Source organism: Suricata suricatta, chromosome 9 (genome assembly GCF_006229205.1).
Source record: "Suricata suricatta isolate VVHF042 chromosome 9, meerkat_22Aug2017_6uvM2_HiC, whole genome shotgun sequence".
Taxonomy (NCBI): Eukaryota; Metazoa; Chordata; class Mammalia; order Carnivora; family Herpestidae; genus Suricata; species Suricata suricatta.
In genome coordinates, this window is record NC_043708.1 from 62,323,265 (window position 1) to 62,346,907 (window position 23,643).

At 37.1% G+C, this 23,643-nt stretch overlaps 1 pseudogene; it reads right to left on the minus strand.

The window, feature by feature from the left end:
- Positions 1–14,843: 14,843 nt before the first annotated feature.
- On the minus strand, positions 14,844–14,956 carry LOC115303057 (annotated as a pseudogene).
- Between the last annotated feature and the right edge of the window lie 8,687 nt (positions 14,957–23,643).

The window sequence follows — 23,643 nt, forward strand, 5'->3', positions numbered from 1 at the left end:
GGGTGGGACATGCAAATGAGCGCCGCGCCCGGAGCACCCTGGGCAAGGGGCTGTTCGCGGGACCCAGGGCCTGGACCGTGGGCCCTGTGGCGGTCGCTCTGGCCCCGCGGAGCATGTCGGGAGGGGCGAGCACGAAGAAAGCCCCTGTGCGCGCGGCGCCTCGAGGGCCGGACGAGCTGGGGGTGAGGGGGCGGTGAGGACGGGGGCCGGGCTGGCGCGACTGAGCTCTCCCTGAGAGACTAATTAGCTGACTTGGGCTACCTGAGCGCAGGGTCGAGTACTGGTCCTCCCAGCAAATTATGGTAACTTCTCACCGATATTTCACCCGTGACATACGGACCTTGTCCCAGTTTCCAGAAGGTTTTGTTGAAAGGAGCCCAGAGTCCAGCCCTCGGGGAGATTACCGCCAACGATCTGACCACTCACTTCAGCATACGTAGAACCACACTGTAGGCTGCCCTGGGCTCTGTGAGAACCAGCACGTGTTTTGGGCCCGAGTCCATTCTGCGCAAGCGCCAGTGGGCACCGGGGAGGAGGCGCGGAGGAGCCCGGATGGGTGGCCACGCCCTTCACAGGTGCCTTCTCCCTAGGTTATCGTGCAGCCAGGTCTCCAGCCAGCTGGAACGCTGAAGAATGCAGTTAAGCGCACCTGTTTGACCTCAGAGGCGGATTCGAGGAATCACACTATAGAATTGAACTGGAAAATCATTCTTGTACTTCCTTATACTTCACCGCCTCCTAACCCTAGCCCTGTTATGACAAGCCCGACAGAGCTTCTTGCAGGGACTACTGGAATGTTAGTGTTAACTATTTTGATTTTAACTTCGTCAGAAACCATACTGCTCAAGTCACTGCCTTGTGTATTGTGAAATGAGGGCCAAAGGTCTTGAAATGAGGGCCTCTGGTATTGAAATTGTTACAGTACTCCATATATTGAAGTAAAATAAAGGGCAGAGGTTTGCCTGCATTGTGTTAAAATGGCATCCTTAGAAAGGAATATGGCATATTTATATATAATAAGTGGAGTTTTGTTTCTTTTTTTCCTGCTGATGGTCCTTCCTCCGAAAATATGACACAATATTTTGAAGTAAAAACCTGAGAAAGATGAGTCATTTTGAGAAGTTTTTAAATTGGTACCCAATTTTATTATGTACAAAAAGTAAGTAGTGTGAAACCATATGAAAGTTTCTGGTATTGCTGAGACAAAATTAGAGAAGAAACAGAAAGCCTACAGAGATTATTGGTAAACCTATTTTCCCCTTTGTCTATTATAATTATTTTCTTTCACAGCTTCTGAGAAGTAATAAAAACACTATGTTCTTTCTCCCCTTCAAAAAAATTAGGCAAAAACGACGTGCCTACTGAGTTAAATTGCCCAATTACAAATAAAATATGCTTTAATATATTTCTTCTAATGGCTTGTCTTTCCAATAAGCCATTTCTGATTTCAAAGCTATTTAAAAAATAATAAATTGATGTTCAATTATATGATTTGAAGAAATATATCAGCATGTTCCTACTCTCTGTAGAAACCTTACAACAAGTTTAGGTTAGGTTAGGTTAGGTTAGGTTAGGTTAGGTTAGAGGAATCTATAGTTAGAAGGATGGTTAGAGTTCCAAAGTCATGAGCTTGAGGTCTCTACTACTTGTAAGCCCCTTCAGTCAGGCTACACACCTGGATGCCCACGTTTAACCCCTTCATATTCTAAAAAAAGAAAAAAAATTTATATATACAGAGTGGAAAAGTTGAAGCTTTACATCAGATCTTTTGGGAGAAAAAAAAATCTTTATAATGGTTTTAAATTATCAGATGTCATGGCACTGCTGCACAATGTGCTGCTGAAGAGCTACAGCAGAGCTTCTCACAGGTGATTTATGTTTGACCCCTTTTAAAGCAATAAATTCTAGACCGCTAGCATTGCTGAAATTACTTCTATTTTTTTGTCATTAAAATATGTATAAACATAAAACTGGATATAAGCCACTTATTCTTATAGCTGCTATAAACTCTAAAACCAAAGCAGATTTACATATTAAATACAAAACTACAAATCAATACAAGTCAAATTAGCAACATTAATTTATTGACTGGTTGATGTGTTTGGCTGAAACAAAATCCCCACTGTTGGGTTTGACAGTGGAAAGATGTAGCCTCAGGTTCAGTTCTCTACTTAGTCCATTTCTGTGCAGTGACAGTTCAGAGAATACCAAAAACATACATATGTTCTAAAAACACTAAACCTCTGTTTACTACCAAATTATACAGACACTGGAACAGACATTTTGTTCTTATTTTGACATCTATGAAATCAGGACACAATATATAGTAGATGGGCACTGAGAGTCTATGAAATAATGTAGTTCAAGAAAATCAGGCCTCATACTTGACACTGTGCTAGTGAGAAATCCTTAAATGCCAATATGCCACTTGATGTCTATGTAAAGCTATATTATTTATTTCAACTTGGAGTTAGCATAATAATATAATTTAAATCACCACTAAACATATAATCAAATTTTGCTGAAATTTGAAACAAGAATACCTGAAGTTAGTTTTGAATCCTTAGAAATATTTTTTAATATTTTTGTTTGTTTTGCTAGTTTCAGCCCTGAGCTTCTAGAAGGTTGAAGAAAAAGACAGAACTAGTCTTCTCACCATGTTTTATTTTATATCAGCCTGGGACTCTATTTTGCTAATATTTCAACAATTGTTGGCACAATAGTAAAGAATTAATAGAGGATCTGTAGAACCAGAAATGCCCTCTCACTCTCGAAACAAAGCAGACAGGTTCCTAAAGCAAAACAAGCCTGCGCAGGCATCACAGGCCTGTGGTTTCTCAAACAGGCTCAGCACCACATTTGTCATGTATGAGGCTTGGGAATGCAGAGTTTCACAGAGGCAATTAGTATCTCATTTACACCATTTCAAAATTGATCATAAATCAGATTTTATTATTATTGCTTCCACTGTTTTCAATTTAGAATATTCAAATTACCATTAAATCTTTATTTGCATAGAATGTCCTGAAAGCATTTGGCTTTCACTTGGTACAAATACATCATTTACATTATTTAGTCTGCCTCTGTTCATTTCCCATTAGCCTCTACAAAATAGTACATTACTCAGTGGCATGTCATTTTCATGATGTGAAATCAAAGTATCGATTTGTTAAAAACATAAGAAACTAAAATCTTGGTCATTTAAAATGCTATTTATATGTATATTATCACTAGGAACTAGAAACGTTGCCTTCAATAGACAACATAAATATGGCGGCAGGCACTGGCCATTGCTGTCATTAACCTAGTAGGACACAACAACCAAACAGCAGCCAGTCATATCCTCTGTCACACTGATGGTCCCTTAGCTCAGTATGATGAAATGGCAAGTGTAAATGCCATTGTAAGATGGGACACAGAAAGCAGACACCACTAAAAAATTGATAACTGGATTTCCTCAAAATGAAAAACTTCTGCTCATCGAAAGAAACCTTTTTTTTAAATGTTTGTTTGTTTTTGTTTGTTTGTTTGTTTTTGAGAGAGAGAGAGAGAGGGAGAGCTCATGCATGAGCAGGGGAGGGGCAGAGAGAGAGGAAGAGAGGATGGCAAGCAGGCGCTCTGCTGTCAGCACACAGCCTGATGGAGGGCTCCATCTCACCAATCTTGAGGTCATGACCTGAGCTGAAATCAAAAGTCAGATGCTTATGTGACTTAGCCATCCAGGTGCCCCCACCTCTTTTTGTTTTTTTAATAGGCAATCCAGAGACTGGGAGAAAATAATCAGGAAAACTTCACAATCAAATATCAGGAAAAGGATGTATGTCTACAATAAATCAGGAACTCTTCACCTTGACAATAAAGTGAACAAAACCCAAACAAAATATGGGCAAAAGACTTGGACAGACACTTCACACACACAAAAAGCTACATAAATGGCTAATAAGGAAATAAAAAGATGCTCAGCATCATTAATCATCAGAGAATTGATAGCTAACATACAATTATTACAATTTCATAACTATTAGAATGGCTAAAATTTAGAAGTTTGACAATACCAAACATTGGCAATTATATGGAACAACTAAAGCTCTTATATTGTTGGTGAAAGTGTAAACTTGCATGACGTTCATATAAGTGTTTAGCAGCTTCTTATAAAGATAAACATATACTGTTACCCATCAATTCCACTCCTACATATTTGTCCAGAAGAACATAACACGTGTCTGCAGAGATTTATATGAGAAAGTTTACAACTGCTTTATTCATAATAGTTCCAAACTGGAAATAATCTAAGTGTCCCCTAAAAGGAGGATGAATAAGTTGTGGTATATTAATACAATGAATACTACTCAGCAATAAAAAAGGAACACATAACTAAAAAGCACAAAAACCTGAATGCACTTCACAGGCACATTGCACAAAACAAGCCAAACATAAAAAGGGACATATTGAATGATTCCATTCATATGAAGTTCAAGAACAAGCAATAGTGGTAGAAATCAGAACAGAAGTTGCTTAGAGGAGAGAGGGAATGGGGAATTGACTAAAAGATGTTATAGAAGAACTTTCTAGAATGATGTAAAGATCTAGTATCTTGATTTGTGTGTGGGTTAGATGGGGTATATACATTTGTCAAAACATATCCAGTATACACTTGAGATGCATATCACCATTACAAATTATACTACTACAAGATGACGTGCTTCCATAAAAAAAAGAAAAAGCATCAGTAACAAAAGACCTCCTGCTGAGATCTAATGCTGAAGGGCTTGCTGTTTCTAACAAGTGCAGCATAATTCCTGGAACTGTATACACTAGCTATACTCCTTTACTACACGTATTAATTCCATCTAACAACAGGGCACTTAGTGAAGCTGGTAGATTTTGCCACTGTGGAGGCTTCATCAAGTTGGTTTGGGAAATACATAAATACACTTCTGAAGTAGTACACTGAATGTTTTTCAATATATTAACTTAACTTAATAAATATTTATTGAGCCCCGATTATGTTCCAAGCAATGTTCTAGGCTCCGGGGACACAGCAGTGACCAAAACACTACACCCCTTGCTTCATGGAGTTTCACCTGAGTGTGAAAGAGACAGACGATGAAGTATACAAATAAATAAATGAGTTGATTTCAGGTGGTGGTAAATGCAACAAAGAAAATAAAATATTTGACCAAAAGTTACTCAATTCTGGCAAAGCGTGTGTGTATCACATATTTACATGTCAATTGCATGTCATGTTTAGCTCCATTATGATTTCAAAGATCAGTTCTTGAATGCTTTTGTTCCCACTATGTGGTGAAAACACATTTTCAGACGTGAAGCCCTATTTCATCCTCCCGCATTTATGTATATTTTAATTTCTTACATGCTCTTTTAAAAAGGACAGATTGAGGCAACTGATGGCTCAGCTGGTTAACCATCCAACTCTTGATTTCAGATCAGGTTGAGATCTCATGGTTCATGAGTTTGAGCTTGTGTAGGGCTCCGCACTGACAGTGCAGAACCTGCTTGGGATTCCCACCCACACACTGCCCCCCCTCTGCTCTTTCCCAGTTCATGCTCTTGCTCGCTCTCTCTCTCTCTGTCTCTCTCTCTCTCTCAAAAAATAAATAAACCTTAAAAAAAGGACAATTCACTAGATCATCACAAACAAATATGGACTGCATTTAAGTAAAGTACATCACACTGTTAAGATCCACCATCATAATTTCACTGGGAATTCACTTTCTCCTCAAGACTTGAATATTTAAAAAATTATACTAATAAGTGACTGGGAATTCTGTAAACTTACAGGCTTGAAATGACCTGTGAAAATCAGACTACATACCAACCACTCATCATATCAAGCATGGTATAAACACTTCAGACTCTGAAAGCCTATTAGCATTCACTACCTTGGAAGTGTCTTGACAGTCAGGCAGCTGTGCCACATGATTTCACCAGGTGTAAGCATGTTACCACACAATAGTATTGTTACTTTTAATCTTTTAAAAGTTACTTTGGTTCTCATAAGCAGAGGAACAGAAAGAGATGCTAACCATTAGCGTTTTAGCGTTTGTTTGACATTGAAAGCTGGAATTGAAGCAGTCTCAACCACGGCAGACCAATGCTTGTCATAAACCCAGCTTTCCCAAAGCCAGGTAGGCCTGTGCAAGCCGAAATGTGGGTGACACGATTTCCTATAGTTCAGCTTCTACAGTGGTTTTGAGAAATGGTGTCATCTTTCATTAGCAATCCCTATCAGCACTTAGGGAAAACAATGGGTGACAAGCATTGTTAGTTGTCACCTGCTTGGAAACAGAGACAAGGCCGAGTGCTCTGCCCCACAGCTTGCTGGCAGAACCGAAATTAAACCGGAGAGCGCTGAAGTGTTCGCTTTGGGCTAATCTTCTAGCATCCCCTCTAAACCACGCAATTCATACAGAAGAGAAATGCTTTCTGGTTGTCAGCCGAGACTACACATGATGAAAATCTATATTCATGTTCATTCACCTTGCAAGATAACGATGATAACACCGATGGCAGCAGCTCTCAAGAAACTATGGAGCAAGTACTCAAGCGAAGGCAAGCAACTAAAGAGAAAGACAACTGGCGCTGCATCGTCACCTGAACAAAAAACAATTAAGAATCAAAAGAGTGAAAATGGACCCCTACAATTTATACGATAGAGTTGAGTTTTACTCTTTCCTAATTTATGAAAATACATCCACAGTGTTGGCACCCACAGGAACAATAAAACTCAATTAAGTTTATCACTTAAAGGCAGGGTTTGAGGCTGATTGGCAGAGACAGGAGAATGCCTGTTGATTAAATCTTGCTCCACACCTTCCAGCAGAAGTGTTTTATACTGTAGGCTAAGAAAATATCCAAATCACCTTTAGATGGTGTATATAATGGTATCTGACATCATCCTAAAATGTCTCATCCTCCTGGTTCCTTTCTTATCATTTGAGGCACATGATCAGTACGGACCTCTTTTCTATAGATCACTGGGCTCTTAACCTGTGAGGCTGTGAGGAGTATGCTTCCGGGCAGCCATATCTGGATTTGCATCTCAGCTATGCCATTTACTAGTGTGATCCTGGGTTAGTTCTTTGAATTTACCTAGTTCCTTGAACTGGGAATAATACCAACCTCTACATGTTATTTTCAGATTAAAAAATGATGCATGGGGACACCTGCGTGGCTCAGTTGGTTAAGCATACACCTCTTGATTTTTGGCTTCAGTCATGATGTCATGGTCTGTGAGCTTGAGCCCCACATCAGGCTCATCACTGACAGCATGGAGCGTGTTTGGGATGTTCTGTCTCTGTCTCTCTCTGCCTCACTCTCTCTCAAAAATAAATACATAAACATTAAAAAGTTTATATTAACTATGCCTAGCTAATGAAAGATATGCAGTTACTGGTTCATTTGTCTGCTTCTTTCACGAGACCTTATCACACATGGTTCATATTATCAGTTATCTGCGTATCTCTTATTGTTTGCCCCTCCTTACACTGTATCCTCCTTATTAGAGAGGATGGCAGATCACTCATTTTTGTGTCTGTATAATGCCTTAAACAGAGTAGGCACTTAGAAACTATTTTTGTATTTTATATTTAATTTTACTTCTCATAATACAGCATACACTCAGCAATTAAGTGAAATACAACCATACATAAAATGCCCAGGGATGTTTCCTTTCTCCAATAGGCTGGCTGCTTTTATTTTAAGATGTGTCTTTCGGTAGCATTCACTTAGACTGCTGGCCTTTTCCTTCAGGTGGGCAGAGTCTTTGTAGGTTAGATGGGCTATCTGTTCTCACGATTCAGCTAAGGCTTTGCTTTTGTCCTGAATTAGTTTGTGACATATATGGTTAGATGAGCTTTCCAGTGAAACAAGAGGAGCCCAAGGAATAAATCTGTCAAGCTATTCCAGTTTTTTTCAATTGAACATCCACTAGCTGCAAATCACAGTACAGCTGACCATCCACATATATAATATATAATATGTATTATACTTTTAATAACACTAACAAGAATTTTAGTGAGCACTAAAAGTGTTCAAAATGCTTGATCCAAGGAAATTAAATTTTCAAGTCCTCCACAAAGTATATGCCAAGTTTACACAATTTTTTAAAAGGCAAATACCATTTGTTAGATGAATCACGCCTTGTACATTTTACCTTGGAAAAAGTGTAAGTAAATTAGTAGTCTTGAAAATTTGTGAATTAAGGGCAACTTTATCTTTCTCTTTGGCCCTTTGACTTTAGAGAACATCAGTTTTCTCATCTCATGTGGCTGTTTTGAGTATTAAGTGAGGTTAAGTATATACAGTGCACAATGTAGTGCCTACGATACAGGACGGGCTGACGTGGGGACAGCTGGGCAGCTGGTACTGCCATTTGCAGCACAGCCTAACCCTGGGCTTCCCTTTCAGGAAAGATGAGACAATCCAGTAAGGAATTTCCCAGTCCTCTTTTCTCTGAGTCCATTGGCATTCCAAAGATCTTTGACTCAAATATAGTTTTCACAGTAAAAGGCATCAAAAATATTGCCTTCAGGGTTGGCTCAGTTGGTAGAGCATCCTATTCTTAGTTTTGGCTATGGACTTGATCCCACAGTTTTGTGAGTTCAAGCTCCACATTGGGCTCTGTGCTGACTGAAGAGCCAGCTCGAGATTCTCTGACTCCCTCTCTTTCCCTCTCCCACTCGTGTTGTCTCCGTCTCTCTCAAAATAAATAAATAAACTTAAAAAATATTACCTTGAAAATACTACCTTGAGAAAAAAAAAACCCAAGGAAGTGACAGCCATATTTGGCGGGGAGAGAGCACTCAGGGGTCTTCTGGGTTTTTCTGGCAGTGTTCTGAGCAGAGTCGTGTCTACCTGCTGGGACTTTAGGATAACGAAGCTCTACATTTTTTTGTGTCTTGTTTTAGAAAATTTTCCTTGCCTCAAAGTCACTAAGATATTTTCTTATGTTATTATTATCTAGAAACTTTATTATCTTACTTTTCATTTTTAGATATACATCCTACAGAAAATTATTTTTTAATGTATGGTGTGAGGCAGAAATCAAGATTTGTTTTCCAAACAGATGCACAATCAAACTAATGCTATTTATTAAACACCCTTTCCCACTGACTTTCAATACTACCTTTATGCATAGCTTTGACCTTAAAAGTGTGGGTCTTTCTTTTGTCTCTATTGATCTACTTGTCTATCCTTTGTGCCAATACCGCGTGGTCTTGATTAAAAATGTGTAGTTTTTAAAGACAGAGGAGAGAGGGACAGGTTTCCCAGGCAGGAAAGGTGTGCAATATATGGACATAATTTGTTCATGTACAGAATCCAGAGGCAACAGCAAAATAATTTCTTTTAAATTGTCAGCATATTGCATTCACCTTAAAATGCCCTACCAAGGAGCCATAGTTTCATAAACACCATTTATCCTTCATTTCAAAAAATGTTTCTATCCATATAGGAGCTGTGAGACATCTGCTCTAAGATCTTTTTTATTCTAGTAAGGGTGAAAGTTTAACGGATCCACTCATTTCCTCTTACCTAGGCCCTTGGTTATCACCCGGTGCATGCATTCACAGGCAATCTGATCAGGGCTAGGATAAGTTAAGAAGCTTCTGAAGCAAAGAATTTATCTTTCTGGTCTCAAAAACAACTTATCCTAGTCAACTGATCCAATCAAATTTTGTTAACCATGCAGCCATTTTGTTTTAATTTTTCTTTCACCGATCTGGCCTCTAGGATTCCTCCCCCTTTTACTGGGTTGGGTGACCTTTCCTGAGCCTTCACGTTCTCTGGGGAAATTGTCTTCAAAGCTCTTGTAACACTGAGCTGTAATTGTTTCTTTACTGGTCTGTCTTCCCCTGTAGATCATGAAAACGTTGTGATTCATATTTTGGTGCATTTTCTTTTTTTCATCTCTAGTTCCTAGAAAAGCACCTGGAATAAAATTGACACATAACAGATATAATAGAATTACATATTTGAATGAAAGAATTAATTCAGACTCAATCTGTCATACACATTACTGACCTAAATAAGGCTCCATCATTAATATTTAGCCATGTCTAGAGTTTAACTATTATGCACAAACCTGAACTTGTGATGCAGAGTTTGATAGTACAATGAAACTGTACATCCTGGAAGCAAAACAAGAGAGAGTATTGGCTATTAATTATACAATATGATTGCTGGTAATATGAAAACCAGATACCGTGCAGGATTGCCTCAGTGTGTCACACATACTCACACATGCACATGCACACACGAGGGGAGAGAAAGAGAGGGAGGGAGGTATGGATAAATCTTATTTAAAAGTCTCCATAAATGCTGAGCTGGGCTGGCAAGAAAGTTACCTCCCGATAATGAGCACTGGGATGGTAGCCCCTGAAGCATCTGCAGTCCCTGGTGGTATACAGCTTTTGGGTTTAACTGACTGCATGCAAGAGGCAGGACACAAAAGTGAGGGCTTATGTAAGGTGGCAAATCAAATACAGTATCGGCATATAGCTGAGACTCTGAGACACATCATTCTAACAGAAGGATGGATTTGGGGCAAAACCCATCTACATAAAGGGAGATAATGAAGAAACATGCCAGTCTCAACTTTATTTCCGAGCACAGTGGGGAAAATGTTCTCTTGATATTTCCTAATCACAAATCCACCCTCCTCTGGACACAGGCCAGAACTGACATTAGATAAACTACAATTTCAGGTTCAAGTGATGCCAGAATGTAGTGACTTGTTTAAAGAACAAGAAAGTATCAAGAGTTCTGCCCAAAGAACAAAAGACAATAAAAAAGTGATCAGGTTGATCTGGTAAAAAAAAATAGACAAACAAATAAAATAAAAGGCAACATCTAAAAATGAAAAGTATAACTAAGATAAGAAACTCAATAATTGCGTTGAATGTCAGATTGCCCGTAATTAAAGAGTGGATTACTAAAATGGAAGATAGAATTAAAAATCACACAGAATATAGGGGCGACTGAGTGGCTCAGTAGGTTGAGCATCCAACTCTTGATTTCAGCTCAGATCATGATCTTGCAGATCGTGGGAGTGAGCCCTGCAACCCTGTGCTGTCAGGGGGAGGTCTGCTTGGGATTCTCTCTCTGCCCCTCCCCCCAACTCAAAATAAATAAATATTTTAAAAATCACATAGAATATAACACAAAGATTGTACTGGCTAATTTTATATGTCAACCTGACTGGGCTACAGAATGTCCAGATTAAACATTATTTCTGGGTGTGCCTGTGAGGGTGTTTAGGATGAGCTTAGTATGTGAATCAATGGATTCAGTAAAGTACATTGCCCTCCCCATGTGCGTGGGCATCATGTACACAGGCGAGAGTTTGAATAGAACAAAAAGCTGAAGAAGGTGCGATTTGTCCCCTTCCTGTCTGCCTCTGAGCTGGGACATTGATCTTTTCCTGCCTTTAAACTGGGATTTATACCACTGACTCCCCTGCATTTTACACCTTTGGACTCAGACTAGAGCAAACCACCAGCTTTCCTGGATCTCCAGCTTGCAGCTGGCAGACTGAGATTTAGTCTCCATAGTCACATGAGCCAGTTCTTCATAATAAATCTCTTTCTCTCTCTCATTGTCTCTCTTGATAAGTATAGATATAAACATATCTTATTCATTATATATGTAGAGATAGATTGATACTTCTTACTGATTCTGTTTCTCTGGAGACTACTTATGAATACAGATATTAAAACATGTAAAGTTCTGGAGGCTAGAAGTCCAAGATAAAGTTGCTATTATTGGTTTCTGGTGGAGTCTCTCTTCCCGGCCTGTATATAGCTGTCTTCACTCTGTGTATCTGTAGAGAGAGAGAGAGAGATGGTCGGTTCTGGTCTCTTTTTCTCTTATAAGAATAAGTGTTTTATTGGATTAGGGCCTCACCTGTTTTACCTCATTTAACCTTAATTACCTCTATAACGGCCCTATCTCCAAATACAACCACAATGGGGGAGGGGGACTTGGGTTTCAATTGTATGATTGTTGTCGGACACATTTCAGTCCATAACAGTAGTCCATAAAAGTAGGCAAGACTAGGGGTGCCTAGGTGGCTCAGTCAGTTGAACATCCAACTCTTGATTTTGGCTCAGGTCACGATTTCATGATTCATGGGTTCAAGCCCCATATCTGCGCTGTTAAGGAAGAGTCTGCTTGGGGTTCAATCTCTCCTCCTCTCCTTGTCCCCCCCTCTTTCCTCTGGAGTATATTATCTTATCAGGGACTCCAGCATACTAGCTATCATTCAGTCACCCTGCCTGATCACCACGACATCAATACAATGGATCAAATGTTATTTCATAGCATATCCAGACACTCAATTCTCTTCAAAATGTATAACAGATGTTAAGAGAATTGACATAGTTCTGAGGCAAAACTGTAAATGAATATCATCAGATGTACACTAATGCAAAATGTTTCTGATTCTCTTTCCTAATTATATTCTCATTCTTGTCAAATCAATGACCACATGTACCTGGGAATTTACTAATCTGCTCTATAAATGGTATCATGTCTAACATAACAGTTGTTATTAGGGTTACTACTTGGTTGAGCTTACAGTAAGTCTACATTTTCCAGGATCCACCTGGTTTCTTCAGGGGCCAGACTAGTGAATTAGAGATTTGATAGAGACTATCACACTTTGCATTTTTAATAGTGGCACTAATCCCTGCTACTCCCATTTCTCCCATTTACTATCTTGTATAAAGCTTGAAGATACCATTATATCTTGGCTTTCCCACTATAGTAAATCTTATTCCACAGGCCAGGAACCACACGACGGTTAGTCCAACCACCAAGTATGTCTATCCCATCACATTAGGACTGGCCAGATGACCACTGTAGGGGGCTGATAAAATAGTGGACCCATTATAAGCTGGACTTTCAACCAGGTTCTTCTTTTTACTTGGCCCCTCTGTATCTCCTATCCTAACAGAGAGTTTAATGATGCTTTAGGATGATTAGATATCAAACAACAACTCAGGCCTTGTGTCTAATATTCCTCAAAATGTAAGATCCTCCTTTTCCCCAATTTACAATCAATCATCTACTTAAACAGGTCATTTTGGGAAATTACAGGAAAGATCTTACATACACGCTGGAGTATTGTAGGGCCTTTCCTACTAAAGACTTGTTTTCCGTTTCGTCAGTTGGTTTGGTTTAGTCACTGGCTCAGGTCAGGGAACGTAACAAGGGACTTTAATTTTTACTGGAGAGGTTGTCCTTGGCCTCTTGCTTCCTCACACTTGTTCTTTAAGAATATTTTGGATGTAAAGTAACACCGTCATTGAATGCTCATCATTTCTGCCCAGAGGGTTAAGCTATCTCTCCAACTTTGCAGGTCATTATGGTAAGTATGACTCTGTGGCTTCTAGCAGTTTAGTGTACCACTTGCTTTAAGATGATATTATCCCTATTGCTGTTAATAAGCTCAGTCATGTGACCACCTTTCCTATTACCATCCCCAGCCTACAGATGACAGAAGCCACCAAAAACTTCCTTTGATACTGGTGCCCCTCTCATAAAAACATTCCTGATGGTCTTGTGAAATGCAGTGTCACAGGGTCTTTCTTGGTGAATACAGAAAGGTCCAGTTCCTAATATCTGTCCATGCTCACCCACTAGTTGATCATTGGCTGCCCATAGATGCCCAGGAATAGTGTGTCTAAGTTTAAATGTTGTAGTGAATTCTGAAAGTGCAGCGACTGAAAACAGCTGACTGCAAACCTAGATGCAATTCTTGAAAGATTTGAGCAGTGCACTTCCATGGCTGTCATATGGACATGATTTTTAACTGGGACAGAGCCACTAGGGCAACAGTAGTTGATGAGATAGGGATCAGAACTACTTGCTCATACAACTTAATAGAGTCCTCTGGCACTAAGGCTGGATCACTGATGTACCACTTCCATCTTCTGATAGATTGCTGTTGGGTCCATCTGACTTATGACCTGATAGATCTGACAGAACCTACCTTATCTTAGATAGTTCTGGCCACATGGACACTTGATAGCCAGGGTCATGGTGTCTTTTCCAGGGTGTAGAAGAATGCCAAGAACTTCCTGAAAGGTATATAATTCTCTGTAGGAGATGGTGTGGATTGCTCCCAAACCCTAAGAGTCTATGTTGTAATTCTCCCATTGGGGAACTCCATAACTCCACATTATCTTTTCCCATCACAGATTCCTCCAATATCATTGAATGTCCTGTCATAAGGGCCTTTCTAAAATTATAGGCAATTGCTTATTTGTATTATTAAAGATATGAGCTATGGTTTTACTCTGTATATTTTTTCTACTTCATTAGTTTTTACTTTTTTCTCCCTGATGATAATTTAGGCTTCCTAATGGATGGTTTAAAGCTATGAAATTCTGTTTATAATATTTGTATGCAAAGCCATAAATCTCCGAGCATGGTTACCTCCTACAATCCAGCATCCTTCAAGGTTTATTTTTTAGTTCAAAATATTTCCAGTCTCTATTTTCATTTTCACCCATGAACTTTTTTTTTTACAAGCATATGCTTAATTTCTAAACATTTGGGGATTTTCTTATCCTGCTGTTAACTTTTATCTTAACTTCTACTATAACCGGAGAACAAATTCTGTGTGATTTTAATCCTGTGAAATTTGAGATTTTCTTTGTGGTTCAGCATGTATTCAATTTTGTAATAGTTTCATGTAATTATCTACAGTTATTAGGTAAGATGTCTAAAATAGGTTCCTTATGTCATGTTTGCATGTTGAAATCTTCAATACCTTTACTGATATTTTTTATTTGCTTGTTCCATGTGTTAATCTACTTGGATAGTGAACTTTTCTCTCTCTCCTTGTGTTTCTAACATTTGTTTTGGTTTTATTTTAAACTGTTAAGAACAGATACTATACTTGATCTTAACCAGAAGGGCAAGAAGTGATTTTTTAAAAATTTTAATGCAATGCTACTAGGTGCTTACAAATTTATAATTGCTCTCTTCTTGCTGAATTAAACCTTTATCACTATTAAATCATTATCTTTGTCTCTAGTAATGCTTTTTGCCTTACATTTTACTGTCTGATAATAGTATAACATCAGCTCTTAGTATTTGCATGATGTTTCTTTTTTATAAAGTGCTTTATACTTCTCTATTGACATCGACATATTTATTTTTTCTTATTCTATAAATGCAGATTACAGTGGCTGATTTTTGAAAGTTAAAATATATGTTCCTTTAAACATTTTGTGAAATATACTTAAGATTTTTCATTTATACTCATGATACAGCCCTATAATTATGCTCTTAATGAATTTGTTAATCAAGATTGTTAGCCTTCTAAAATCAACTCGTGTTTCTTCGTTTTCAATTCTACTGATGACTTCATAAAAAATTGTTGCTATTTCTTCCCTATTTAGTAAAAGTCACCCGCAAAGTCATATGGGACTATGAATGCATGTAAGCTTTGAAGTTATACATTCATTTAATAAGTATCAAACTAATGTTAGTATTTCCTACTCTTTTCATATAAGTTTCAATATGTTGTACTTTGGGAGAATTTTTCTATTTCACCTAAGGTTTCAAATATATTGGCATTCAGCTGTTTATAATACCATCTTTTTTCTTTTAAGCTTTCCATATCCTTATGACTTTTTGTGGCCCTCTTAAATGTGATTTTGTCATTTTTGAATTCCGTCTGACTTCCCTCATCATTTATTTAGAACATTATCTTAATTCGGTGTATTTATTAGTGTGTTTGGATCTAAATGTATCATATTACATTTTTGTCCTATTTGTCCCTGTTCTGTGTTTTTTTTAACATTATTATATTTTTTCCTTTCTACTTTCTTCAATGTTACACTCTTTTTACTTATCATTAACATGAGATTTACTCACATATTAACCATTGCTTTTGCTTTTCATTCTTTCCTACATATCAACATTTCATCTGGAGATAGTTTTATTCTGCCTGAAAAGTCTTCAGTATTATTTAAAAATCATTTTCTACTTTGAAAATGTCTTTGATTTTACCCTTATTCTTTGAGACTATTTTTTTCTATTGAAGGTTATTGAGATATCTCATTGTCGCTTGGCTTCTAATATTTTGATAGTAGCTTTAAGTGAGACTCTTTTAAAGGGAATCTTTTTTCTACTGTTGCTTTTAATTTTTTTTTCTAATTTTCAGTTTTATTATGATATGTTTCAGTATGTATTTTTTTTTCTTCCTTGCCATTGATTCACAGCCCTTGCATCAGCTGTTTAAGTCCTGAGAGTTGTGGAAAGATCTCAGCCATTATCTAGTCATATATTGCTTCTTTCTCTCTCCGCTTTCTGGGAAATTCAATTAAATTTATGACAAGACTTTCTCTTCACTAGTTTTATTTTTTCAGTTCTTGTTCTTTTATTGTATTTTCTATTAACCACTTTCAATTCATGAATTCTATTTTCAGCTGTGTCTAATCTGTTATAAATCAATTGTTTGAGTTCTTAAATTCATCTAATATATTTTTGGGTTCTTTAACTTCCATTTGGTACCTTTCAGTATTTTTGAAGTCATCTGCTGAAATCCTCCATCTTGACTTTTATTTCCTTGGGCTTAGCATATACAGTCTGTTTGTTAGTTTTAATTCATGTTATCTGCCCATATGCCTTTTTACTTTGGTTAGGACATCACATTTGCAAAACTGTAGAAACTTTGAGGTCTTCAAATTCAATTCTTGTCCACCTATACCTTATAGCAAGCCATCAGAAGTATTGTTCAGCCTCCCAGTTACCCTCTAAAGAATTGTGGTCCCAAAGGAGAGTTTATCTATCTAGGCCTTTTTTCTCCCCCTCATGCTGGCTGTAATCCTTCACTATCTTGCTAGCCTTTTTATTTTTTCCTTTAAAGAGTTTTTTTCTCAAGTAAAATCTATACCCAACATGGGACTTGAACATAAAACTCAGAGATCAAGAGTCACACGCTCTAAACAATTGAGCCAGGCACCCCAATCTTGTTAGTTTTTTGATGGCCTTCAAATTCATGTTTAGCAGCATATTTTTTTCTAGGTTTTCTAAGCTGAAGGACTGGTCCAAATGATATTACCTGGCATTACTAAAAATGGAAATCTCTTCTTGTTGCTTTAAGCCATTTACATTCTAACTATATAAGATTCTGACTTTCTGTAATGTAGCACAGGGTGAAGATAATGTGGGAACTGTGGTAAAAAAAAAAAGTAAAGAAAAAACTTGGATAACTTAACTTTGGCTCCTTTCCTATTAAACTCCATGTGTCATGTTCATATAAAGTTCTTGATTCATCTTTCTTTCTTGGAGGGCTGGCCATTGGACCTATCTACTGTGCCAATTTCACTGATGTCACTTGTAATCCATTTTTGAATGTTAAATCAACCCTGTATCTTTGGTCATAGCATATTATCCTTTTTGTATATTGTTATAGTTTCAATTTGCTAAATTGTTGGTAAGAATTTCTTTGTCTATATTCAGGAGATATGTTAGTCTGTAGTTTTATCCTAAAATTCTTTTACAGTTTTGATATCAGGGTGACCCCGGCATTAGAGAATTAAATAACACAATGCTCTTCTTCACCTTTGTAGAAGAGACTGTAATATTAACATCTGGTGAGTTAATGAAATCATGTTTACAGCAGCCTAGAAAATGTGTCCAGATGAAAACTGTTGATGACCACTGTTTGGTGAGAATAATTGCTTAGTTTAGAACTCTAGGAGACATCAATTCAAACAATGCAAATAATTCCAAGTGGTTTTCCTTGAGTTTTGAGTCTGCAGACGTTACCAACACTGCTTAGTCACTGTCTACTCAGTCAATGCTGAGTTTGAATTGACTGAATAACCCCAATGGACATTTTGTGGAACACCTAAAGAAAGTTGAGAACGTAAAACCTTATATGGAATCTGTTCTTACAAATGATGGTGGCAAAATGGCGGAACAGAGATAAGGTTTGCCCAATAAATTTATCAAGATTTTGCAATGTTAGGGTTTCAAATATGTGGTTATTCATTGTATTATTTATCAGCAGTTCCTTTATGGAAAAATATTTGAGTCTATCATGTGTTCTTAAAATAGAACTATCAATGGTAGACTTCATTAAGACTTATCCGTTGTAAATTCCATGACTTTGTCAAAAGCAGCCAAATGTCCTGATTTGCTATTCCACACAGCAATTCAATTTTTTAGCAGTTATAAAGTTTGATTGAAGATTGTTGAGCTCAGGGCCAGGATTGAAATTTTTCTGAATGAGAGGACCCACCCCAACCACCATTATTGAACACTGAATGTTTTCCAAAATTAGCTTATTATTACTGACTTGAGATTTCTTAATGAATTCAACCTAAAATTACAAGGCAAAGTAGATAACATCAAAAATCTATGCTGCAATAAAGTCATTTCATATTTAATTAACATTGTTTGAATCACAAGCAAATGTCTAGTTGCTTTATACATTTTCTGTACTATCAGAAATTAAAAATAAAAATTTCATCATTTCCAAATTTCTATTAGATGTACTTCCCAAGCTCACCCTATAATTCCAGCAGCAGTTTTTGGACCTTGATAAACTTGCAAAGGAAATTTCTATATTTCAAAATATATTTTAACCATGTGAATGTGAAGTTCTGCACAACCTTCAACTGGAAATGATTAATTTGCAATGTAATAGCATTCAAAACTTTTGTCAATAAAAATTTGTATGGACTTTTAAGTATAGAATATCCTTGCTCTTGGCCTCTTGGGCTTAAAGATTAAAACATTTACTATCTCCTAATGTAACACTGTTTGTCAGCTATGTTTAATAAAAAATATAAATATTTACCATCTGGCCTTTCATAAAGTTTGCCAGCCCACATCCTAATATTTCAAACTGCCAAGTTTTTCCTATAAATTATTACTTAAGAAAAGTGCAGTAAGATGCCCTTTCCTCAACATACTCTTAGATGTTCTCCTCAGAATTTTTCTCACAAATATATCCATATAATTTCTGAGCTACATAAAACCTATATGTAATTCCACTGATTCCATGAGAAGCTTTCTCACTTTGAATAAATAATTTTTCTTTCATTTATGAATTCTGATATATACTGGGAACTAATGCTAAGGTCTCCCCCACAGTAAAAAGTGGCTCAGGTACCCTGGTCATATCAATCTGTTGAGTACTGATTGGTGGGAAAGGTCTTTTTTACTTTATCCCATCTTGGCCTATATTCTTAAACTCTGTTTTCCACAGGAGATGGAAGGAGATTAGGTTATCTTTAAGTTCCGATCAGAGTTGCTAGGGAAGGCGGTCTAGTCTCAGACTGATCTCATGAGGCTCTATTAAGTGTTTTTTATCTGAAACACCAAAATTTCCAAACCTTGTGGGTTTTGGGGGAAACGACTCAAAGGTCAGTCTGTCAGGAACTAAACAGTTGGAAATCTCAAGGACAATACTAGTAAAATTGCCTGAGGAACAGGTCTGCTTTCCTTGATTTTTATTTATTGCAGCCTTACTGGTGATTAAGTATCTTAGCTTTTGTTTGTCTGGATCCATCTTTATTCCACAAGGACCTTTTCTTTGGCAGATCCTATATCTGTTCCAAGTCTGCATTCTGAAGATGTCATTCCATTTTCTTCTGTCCTTGATCATTTTTAATGAGACATCAACTGTCAGTCTTATTGGTGTTCCACTGAAGATGTCTTTTCTCTAGCTGCTTTAAAAATATGGTCCATCTTGGATTTTCAGCATTTTTGCCATGGACATCTAGGAATAGTTATGCTTGACTGGGATTGGCTGAACTTTAATCTGTCGTTTTCATCAGTTTTGGAAAACTGCTGGCTATAACCTCTACAAGCATTGTTTCTGCCCCAATCGCTCTCTCCCTCTGTGACTGCAAGATTACATGTCAGACAATTTTGAGCATATCCTGATTGAGATTATTCACTGATAATCTTACCTTCTGGTTCAGCCATCTTTTTTTCTATTGCACATTATTACCTCATCTAGTGAGTTAATTTTTGAGTTCTAGATGTCCTTTCACACAAAACAATCATTTCTTGACATATTTCATATATCAACCCTCTCCATTTCCTTTCACATTAAATCACACAATTATTTAAAAGTAATAGTCTTACTCCACAAACTAGATTATTTGGATTCAATTGTACATTTCCTTTCCCCTCTTGGTTATCTGTCACGATTTTGCATCACATGCCTAGTAATCGTTAAACAGTATGCTGGATATTACATATAAAAGAATTGTAGAGTCTCAGAAATTATCTCCAAGACAATTTATTCCTCTGAAGATGGTTCTCTTTTGCTGTCAGGCAGAAGTTTGGTTAAAATTTAGTCGAAAGTACAAATTCATCCATTCTTCAGGTATGGACCTAGAAAGTTTTCAATTGAGAAAGTTATGGACCTTTGTACCCTCTTTAGCTTTGCCTTTCAGAAATTGTCAGCTTATATTTTTAACCTAAGCTTCAACATTTAACAAGTATCTTGATAGAAATAAACTGGCTATTCTTTTAAGGCTTTCAGAACCTCAAATTTTGCCACTCCAGCCCTATGCAACCAGTAAAAGCATAGCTGGTTTCCTTTTTTCTTAACATGGCCCTTGGCCTGGGCTGAATCCAGACCCTCCCCAGATTGAGCCCAACTTCTCCAAAGGAAACTGGAGGGTAAGTTTCTGATCTTCCACTAACCTCTTAATAGTTCTTCCCTTTATGAGATTGAGTCAAGTGTAGACCTCATTTCCACATCAGGTTGATGCTCTTGAAAATTATCCTGCTTTAATAAGTTGTTAGATTGTGTGTTGACCTGCGGTGGGCAGTAACATCTCATGTGTAAAACTGAACCTCTACAGTGTTTATACGGCAAATATTTCAAAGTGGTAAAAAACCAAAAATGGTGACTTTTGTAAATTCGGGATGTATAAATTTAATGCTAAGAACATTCTACAACACAACTCACTCCTCCAATTCCTTTTATTATCAGTTTCTTATTTCTTCTGTTCATAAAGAGTTGAGGGAAGACATTATAAACAGCTGAATTTTTCTAAGAAATAACACTTAAAAAGCTTCCTTAGTAAGATATCCAGATCTTTACCAATAAAATACTTACTTTTGACTGGTTTATTACAACTTACAATTATAAAATTGCTCAGTAACTATCAAGTCTACATACTGATATAATATTAAGTTTAAATTTGCTTTTTAATTTTTTAAATATTTTTGAGAAAGCACAAGTTGGGGAGGGGCAGAGAAAGGACACACAGAATCTGAAGGAGGCTCCAGGCTGAGCCGTCGGCACAGAGCTCAACACGGGCCCGAATCCATGAACTGCGAGATCATAACCTGAGCTGAAGTCGGATGCTTAAGTGGACTAAGTCACCCAGGTGCCCAGTTTAAATTTGAATGCCAAGGTTTTTTCTATGTAATGAACCCTTGTCATATAAACTTTTTCTTCCAGAAACTCCCATTTCATCTTCCCCACATGGAATATATAAGCACGTAACTGTAAATAAATACCTTATTCTTGCACCTCAAAGATTTGTATAGTTGGATGGTTTCTGGATAGTGTGGTGCTTAATTTCCACTAGTGATTTGGAGATTTGGAAATCATGGCTATAAAGAAAAATACTGAAAAAGCCAGTACATTTAATCTTAAGATTAAATGATCTTAAGATTATTCTTAGTTTAAGGATCTTCCTTGAATTTCAGTATGAATCAAGATTTGCTGCGTATATGCCTCATACAGCACTTACATAGACTAAAAACAGCCAAAAAAGATTTCAGAAGCAGAAACCTACTTTTGAAGAGATCATCCATTAAATAGTGGTCACATACATTGAGATCCATTAGAGACATGATTTTGGTATTATTGTGTTAGTAGTAAAAATATTAATCACTTCATTAATATCACATTTTACTGAAACATTTAACATTTGCTCATGATTAATGTATAGTGTGCGGAGATGCAATTACCACCCTCAAAAATATTAAGTCATCTTTAAGAATAGAAGGTTGTGAAAGCAATTCAATTCTTACACATACCATTATTATTTTTTCAAGTTTTATTAGGTAACCTCTATAACCAATGTGGGGCTCAAATTCATGACCCCAAGATCAAGAGTCACATACTCTTCCAAACTGTGCCAGACAAGTGTCCCTAATATATACAATTGTATCACCAGTCCTACCTACTGGATACAATGTTTTAGTAACTTACTAGGAACTATTCCACATAGCTCCTTTAATTTATTAAAGATGCAATTAATTAATTTAAATAAGTTTTAATTTATTAAAACTAAGAAAGATGATTCCCTTTGGGGAAAAACCAGTGGTAAAACAGAGGACAATTATTATCACCCTCTGTAAAATATTATTTTGACCTACATTATTCAAAATTAATCTATCATAATTTATTCCATCTAATAGGAAACTTGAATTTTACTACCAATCTATGCCAGGGATCATCTGGTCTGTGAGCCAATTATAGTCTGCTTCTTCTTTTTGCAAACACAGTTTTACTCTAACAGTCATGTTCATTTATTTCTGGTATGGCTGTTTTTGCACTGCAACAGCAGAATTGAGTAGTGTCACACAGATCATAGGACTTGCTAAGTATAAGATATCCACCATATGTCCTTATATAGAAAATGCTCACCTTAATCCACAATATTTAAATGGATTTTAAGTAATTTATAACTGCCATTAAAAAGAAGATTTTATTAAATAATCGCTTCACCTAATGTGGGGCTTGAATGCATGACTCCAAGATTAAGAGTCACAGACTCCACAGACTGAACTGGCCAGGCACCCCTCTACAATCATTTTGAAACTAAGGAATTGGAGGGGCACCTGGGTGACTCAGTTGGTTAAGCAGCTGACTTCAGGTCAGGTCATAATCTTGCGGTTCATGAGTTCAAGCCCCGTGTCGGGGTCTGTGCTGACAGCTCAGATCCTGGAGCCTGCTTCAGATTCTGTCTCATCTCTCTGCCCTTCTCCTGTTCATGCTCTGTCTCTCTAATATAAACATTAAAAAAAAAACACTAAAGAATTGGATACGTTTTAGTGTGTATTTGAAATCACTGTATTTGCATCACTGGTAATGGTTTCTCTCTATAAACCAAAAACATTTAGCAACTAAACCTTTGAGTACCAACAAAGATGAAAAATCTGAAAATGAAATTTCTAAGAGAAATCAATTTAAGAGGGTATCTAAAGGCTCTGTTCTCATACCTTGGATTTTTGTTTGGTTTTTAAAATCTTTTCACCTATACAGTTAAAATAACCCAAGTCCTACAGGAATAATAGCAGAAGGGATAGCGTGGGTTTCTTCTAATTTTACTTATAATTTTAGGGTATTACATATAAAGTGGCTTCACTAACCTCTACAAAGACAATAATTTGGATAAAATGAAATATCAGAATCTAAAGAGAAGGGAAAGAAAATAAGAGCTCCAAGTTTAAAATGGTAAGATCTTTTAAGAACTGCAAATACCTAGGGGCGCCTGGGTGGCTCATCAGTTAAACATCTGACTGGCTCAGATCATGATCTCACGGCTTGTGGGGCTTGTGGGTTCGCCTCGTGTAGGGAGGGCTGTGCGCTGACAGCTCAGAGCCTGGAGCCTGCTTCAG